We start from the raw sequence: 6,813 nt of genomic DNA, 5'->3' as shown, positions 1-6,813 counted from the left end.
TGCCACTACATTGTTGAAGTCCTATCTTGCCCTTCAGGAATCAGATGGCTAAGATACCAGAGGACCAGGTGTGGTAGTGTACACCTAGAATCCCAACACTCAGCAGCCTGGTGGTGGGGTGGGGGGGGTGGGGGGGGTGGGGGGTAGTAGGGGTGAGGGGGTGGGGGGTGTTGTGGCGGGGTCTAGAACACTTGATTGGATTTAAGAAACACATAAAGCATTAGTGAAGCTCACCTTTGTGGATGTCTGTGAGATAATACTAACAGAGGATAGAAGACGCACTCTAAATGTGGGCAGGACTATCCCCAAGGTCTGGGGCTCTAGACTGAATACAAGGTAGGAAAAGAGAAAGCCCGATGGTTAACTTTCTCCTGTCTCTACTTCCTGACCTACTCACGTGTGGGCAAGCTCCTGCCTCCGTGCCCCGTGTCTTCCCTATCACTATGGACATAATGTATCTCCCAAAACTGTGAGCCCAAATTAATCTTTCCCTCCTAAAATTGTATTAGGTAGGTTTTTAAATACTCTGTTAAGAAAAAAAAAATATTTATTTATTCTTTCAGAACTTCACACATGTCACTGCAGCGAGAAATGTGAGGGATGCAAGTGCTTCGAATAATGGCCAAGTTCCAGGGTAAGTTTACAGAAGGCAGAACAGAGGCAGGGGAATCACTGATCCCTCTTCTTTTTCCATACATGAAAACCTCAGTTAAATTTGTAAGTTTTGGGGGACCTGCTATCTCCATGTGGGTCTGCAAATGAACAACGGGGAGACTAGACCACCCAGTGGCTTGGTCCTGCCTTCAGGTGTTGGCCTCTAGGTAACAATGGCCTTCCAGAGTGGCTCTTCCGTGGGAAAAGCACCTGTTACTGCCCAGGTTGAGCTGCTGGCTGGCTGGCTGGACTCCACAAGGCTCCTGTTTGTACCCTGTACTAACAGCTTTCTGTTCTTTGCCTGCTTGAGTTGCCGTCTTTAAAGACTCCCTTGCTTGCTAGTGGCTACAACCCAAGGTTCTTTGTTTACCTTTTCACATTTCAAGGCCTCTGCAAATGCAGCTTCCTCTGTTTGTAACAATATCCATTGCAGTCCAAGAAACACAAAGCCTTAGAAACTCCTTACTGGTGCCAGGTAGTGGTGGGTGGTGCACGCTTTTAATCTCAGCAGAGGCAGGTGAATCTCTATGAGTTCAAGGCCAGCCTGAGTTCCAGGACAGTTAGGGCTGTTACACAGAGAAACCTTATCACAGCGACAAAAAAAAAAAAAAAAAAAAAAAAAAAGGAATAAACTCCATACTGAACGGGTGCATAATATATGCATTTGATGGTTAAGGACACCTGGATAAGAACCCAGACAGAGCCATCTTGGAGCCTACCCTGATGAGAAGTGACAATGAACAAAAAAGGGTCACTCAGGAGAAATGACTCCTCTCTCTCTCTCTCTCTCTCTCTCTCTCTCTCTCTCTCTCTCTCTGCTCTATGCCCATCTGATGGGCAGGCTCTCATTAAGTTCAAGGCTTTCTGTTTTGTATATGAATTAGGCGTGTACACTTGCTGTAAGGTCTTGTAACTCAAGAAAATATGCAAAACCAAGGAATCTTCATTTCTCCCTTGCCTGAGTTTCCTTCCTTCCTTCTTTCTTCCTTTGTTTCTTTCTTTCAGAGGGTCATGTGACAAACACATAAAAGTCACAGCAGATTTGTACCAAATGCTGCTCTCCCTGTGAAATGACCACAGTGGCTGAGATCTGGGGAGCTGCACCCTGTGCTCCTCTTCAGGGAACCACGAAAGAGGCAATGAGGAAACGAGCTCAAAAGGCATTATTGGAGACAGATGCTAAAGAATTCCAGTGAAGTTCTGTGTTTTAAGCCATGTGGTCACAACACCTTGATTTTGTACTTCAAGTACCCAGACTGCTGCCAAGGAACAAATTCTGCCGTTTCCTGGCACTGGGTTTGCTATAGCAGTCTAGGAATCCAAGATGTGAATCGAACAGTGTAGTTACAAGGCAAAAATTTCTCTGGCTGGAGGAGAAGCAACTCCAGTATGGTCTGTGAGAGACACGTTTTAAAGACACTAATAATAAACAGGGCTGTGTGGCTGCATTAGTAGCAAGTCAAGTAGACTTTGAAGTAAGCCCTGTCAGCAGGTTAAAAAAAAAAAAAAAAAAAAAAAAAAAAAAAAAAGCTGTTCAAAAGGATCATGGAACTGTCCTAAACTGTAGACAACTGACAAGATGGCTTTAAACCACTTGAAGAGAAACATGGTATAACTGCAAGGAGCAATAAGCAAGCCGTATCTGAGCTGCGACTCTTCCCAACATAGCTCTCTCAGTAGCAGACAAGCAAACTCACTATGCATAGAAAATATGAGAAGTAATTTGGCTGCTGCCAACTTGTTGTCATCAACACACACACAGAGCAATGAGCTCAATGATTACAATAAAATAAAATAAAATAATTCATGCCACCCTTTTGGCCCACAGATGTGCATGGTACCCAGTTGTCAAAAGGTTAGCAGGTTTGATATATATTATTTTGAGAAGACTTTTTTTTTTTTAAATTGTGATTATGTGGATGTCTGTAGAGACAGAAGACATAACTTGCAGGCTCCCTACTTTCCCTTTTTCTGCTTCTGACGACATGACACTTGCTTCTCAAGAGGCCAGGACAGAAGGGATCAGAGTGTGTTAAGGAATACACAGTTGATGTGAGACCTGACCTGGGAGTACAAACATTTGTTTGGGGGATTGTAGGGTGTGGTCAGTAAGAGTCCAGAGTGGTGGGTAGCTATGCTGAGGAAGCAGAGTTCAGACCTTGGGCAACCTTGCTCCTTTCCCTTGAAGCAGGGGAGAGGCAAGACTGTAAAAGGCAAATGAGATAAGGACCGGGTCAGTGGAAAATTGTGGGAGTCAGTACAGATGTTAAGAATGTGGACTTTGGAGTCATACTGCCTGGTTTGAACGGGCTCCATCCCTTAGAGCTGTGTGGCTCTGGACAATTTCCTTAACCTCTCTGTGTCCCATCCCCCGATTGGAAAAAAAAAAAAAAAAAGATGGGAACTGTGATTGTACATGGGGTGTTTGTGCTGATTAAACAAATCAAACGAGATGGTTGCATTCCAAACAGTACTGAAGAAGTCCTTGCTTGGTGGGAACACAAGGTGGAAGTCCTCTGCATGCATGCCCAACTGTTGAGGTCATCGGTGCAAAGCTACAGGCTCAGCTCTGAGGGTGGCTGTCAGGGGACCCCCAGAAGATAGGCAGAGCATCAGAGAGTACCAGGCAGGTGGGCTCCCTCCTTTTCCTGCCAAATGAAGAGGAAACTCAAGCCTGGTGAAATGTTCCCTTCTCCAGGCATCACCATCGTTTTTTCCTGCTCACATGGTTGTTGGTGTCTTGACCCTAAGGACTCCATTCTTTCCTAATTATGAAGGCCTAGCATAACTGCAGCGTTATTTGCACTAGCTAAAATTTGGGAAGAGCCTGAGTGGCTGGTTCCCCATGGGAAACCGATTCACTTCATGCACACTGGTTTGAATGTTAAATATCTCCTGTGTTTGAACACAGGTCTTCAGCTAGTGGTGCTGTTCTGGAAGCATGTGGGGCCTTACTCCAGGAAGTGGACTACTCGGGTTGGGCCTTGGGTTTTTTTTTGTTTGTTTGTTAGTTTGTTTTTTGTTTTTGTTTTTTTTTAACCCCCAAAACATTTTTATTTTTCATTTAAAAAAGTTTTAGGACACATAAAACAAAGCAACATTTATTCTTTCTTGTCGACTTCGGGCATGGGGTCTGAGGGTGGTTCCTCTACCGTTGCGCTGTTGCTCTCTGAGCCAGTGTTGCTATCACTGGTCCCTTCTACCTCCATGCTGTCCACCCCCTCCTGCCCACTCTCCTTGTCCTCAGGAGTAGACGTGCCTTCTTCCCCATTCTGTTGGCTCTCTGTTGTTTCTTCCAGGTGTGTCTCCTCTGTCCCCATAGGGATGCTCTCCTCATCCTTCTTCTCCTCGGCTTTGTTAGCCACTTGCTCTTCCTCAGGGACGATGCTCCCCTGACTGCGCTGGGCTTGCTCTGCTGCCTCCTTCTCCCTCTCCTCTTGCCTTTTGCGGGTCTGTTCCTCAGCTTCTGCAATTTCAGCTGTAATTTTCTCCATGTCTACATCTACCTTCAGAGTGCATAACCCTTTAAATTCATTGTTAAAGGAATCCATGCTTTCCAGAAATTTCCTCTTCTTTTCCTGGTGTCGTTCCTCTATCTGAAGAAGTTCGGCTTCTAGTTTTCGCTGATGAACCATTACAGACTGGACCTGTCTCTTGAGGACCCCTGCATTCTAGCTGTTGGGACAACTGACCACACATCAGGTACTACACTCTTACTGAGGATCTCATTGATGAGGCTGTGGCTTCTCTGGAAATGGGGTGGCTGTATGCTTCATCGAAAAGCCATCATTATAATCATCTGGATCCTCAGCAGGCTGAATGCTCATATAAGTTTCTCCTTTCTCCATGCGAGACTGTCTCTGTCAACTTTCTTCCTCTAATGCAGCTTCTGCAGGACTTTTTGCATTAATATATGCAAGATATGCAGGGGGAATTATGATAGGCCTTCACAGATTCATTGTACTCTATCTTTTCTGCTTCGTATTCACTTAAATATTCTTGTTTCTCTTCATCAGTGAGATCTTGCCACGTGCCACCAATAATCTTGCCAATTTCCCACAACTTTAGGTCAGGGTTGGAAGCCTTTACTTGGTCCCAGACTTTTCTGCTGTACCTCATGTAGGGCATCAGCAGCTTATCTGGTGGCTTTGAAGGCTTTGGAATCGTAATACCAGAGGATGCCATGATCCGGCTGTTGGTGCCTAGGTTCCCTCCCAGCCTGTAGTTGTTGTAGGCGAGATGACTGTATGGGTTGTATCCCACAAACCCTGGTATGCTGGGCATTTGTGTTGCAGGAGCTGGGGTGGGAGGTGGGGCATAAGATGGTCTTTTTGACATTTTGGAAGATTAAGTTCTCAGTTCCTTAAGAATGAATCTGAGACACCATGGGCCAAAAAGGCCGGGCCTTGGGTTTTTATAACCTGCTTCCCAACTGTAGATAATGTAGTTAATCACCCCCCCCACCAGCTCCTGAGGCCATGATGCACTGAATTCCTCCTGATGCCATGAGCTAATGTAAATCCTTCCCCAATTACTTAAGTTTCTGTCAAGAATTTTGTCACAATGACAAGAGAAGTCAAAGTACAGTATGCCACCTTAGTTTGATGAATCCCACAGTAGTTAAAATAAGTGACTTGGTTTACCCCAAGCACCCAGGTGGCTGCCAGACATCTAACATTTAGTAAAAGTATGGTGTGGTCATGTGGCAAAGCTTGTGCAAATTTGAAGAACATCAGAAGTAGCATCCATCAGGTGAAGTTGTGTAATATCCCTTCAACTATGTAAAGATTGCTACACTTGTTTATGCTGAAGAATATTACTTTAAACTGTGTAAAGTTGTGTAGCATTTATTTCACCTTGTCTGCCTAAGACACCTGGTTGGTCTAAAGAGCTAAATGCCCACTAACTAGGCAGAGAGGGATAGGGGTTATGACATGTCGTGAGAGACCTTGGCAGGAAGCTCCGCATCAGGTGAGGGACAAACACACCATCCAGACAGAGCTTACATGGGAAGTTTTTTTATTGAGGGAAGGGAAGTGAGAGAGGGTAGAGAAAGAAAGAGAGAAAGAGGAAGAGGATGGGAGGGATAGACGGGGAGGAAGGTAAAGGAGGAGAAAGAGTAGGCAGAGTTCTGCCTTTTAAAGGACCACACAGCATGCCAGGGTACTGCCTGCCATGTGTGCAGGGGTGGCACACTCTGTCTTGTCCCCTAGGGGCAGGGGCAGGTGTGCCTGAATGCTAACAACAGGTGAGACTGGCAGACAGAATAAACAGGAGGAGTCTAGGCTCAGAAGAGAAGAAGGAAGACAGAATGAGGGAGAAAGAGAAGGCCATGTCCAGGGCCAGAAGCCAGGCAGCTGCCAGACACAGGAGAAGCAGTGTAAGTAAGATGTACAGAAGGAAGGAAAGGTAAAAAGCCCTGAGGCAAAACATATGCGAAGAGAAACAGGTTAAGTTATAAGAGCTGTCGAGAAATGAGCACATACAATAAGGCTGAGCACTAATAAGTCTTTGTGTTGGAGATTTGGGAACTGGTTGGTGGTCCCAAAAGAAAGCCTGTTACAAGGTGATGTCCTTGAAAGTGGGGACTTAAAAGAACAGGGTTGAGGGGCTGTCAAGATGGCTCAGTGGTTAAGAACACTAGCTGATCTTCCAAAGGTCCTGAGTTCAATTCCCAGCAACCACATGGTGGCTTACAACCATTTGTAAGGAACCTGGTACCATCTTCTGGCCTGCAGGGATACATGCAGGCAGAACACTGTATACTAAACAAACAAATAAGAATTCTTAAAAAAAAAAAAAAAAAGAATAGGGATTGAAGACTTGGCTCAGTAGTTAGAGTGCATATTATTCTTATAAAGGACCCAATTCAATTCCCAGCACCCATGTTGGGTGCTACCAACTGCCTGTAACTTCAGCTCTAGAGTATCTACTGCCTTCTTCTGGTTTCCATGGGCACATGCTCTCATGTGCACATACTACCCCATAAGTAATTAGAAACAAAACAAATCTTAGAAAACAAGAGCAACAGTAATTTTGGGTCTGAGAGTCCTTACTGTCCTGTATTTTTCCTATTTATAAAACAAAACATCATGGCCATTTGTAGAAGTTTTACAAAGTAAGAAGTACTTAGAAAGTAATGACTATTCAGAGACAACA

At 44.9% G+C, this 6,813-nt stretch overlaps 1 pseudogene; it reads right to left on the bottom strand.

Annotated features, from left to right (window-relative positions):
• Window positions 1-3,755: 3,755 nt before the first annotated feature.
• Window positions 3,756-5,048, bottom strand: LOC127220821 (SWI/SNF-related matrix-associated actin-dependent regulator of chromatin subfamily E member 1-like; annotated as a pseudogene).
• Between the last annotated feature and the right edge of the window lie 1,765 nt (window positions 5,049-6,813).

This window comes from Phodopus roborovskii, unplaced genomic scaffold, assembly GCF_943737965.1.
Source record: "Phodopus roborovskii unplaced genomic scaffold, PHOROB, whole genome shotgun sequence".
NCBI lineage: Eukaryota > Metazoa > Chordata > Mammalia > Rodentia > Cricetidae > Phodopus > Phodopus roborovskii.
Note: the sequence above shows the minus strand (reverse complement) of the source record. Positions and strands in the feature narration are given on the sequence as shown.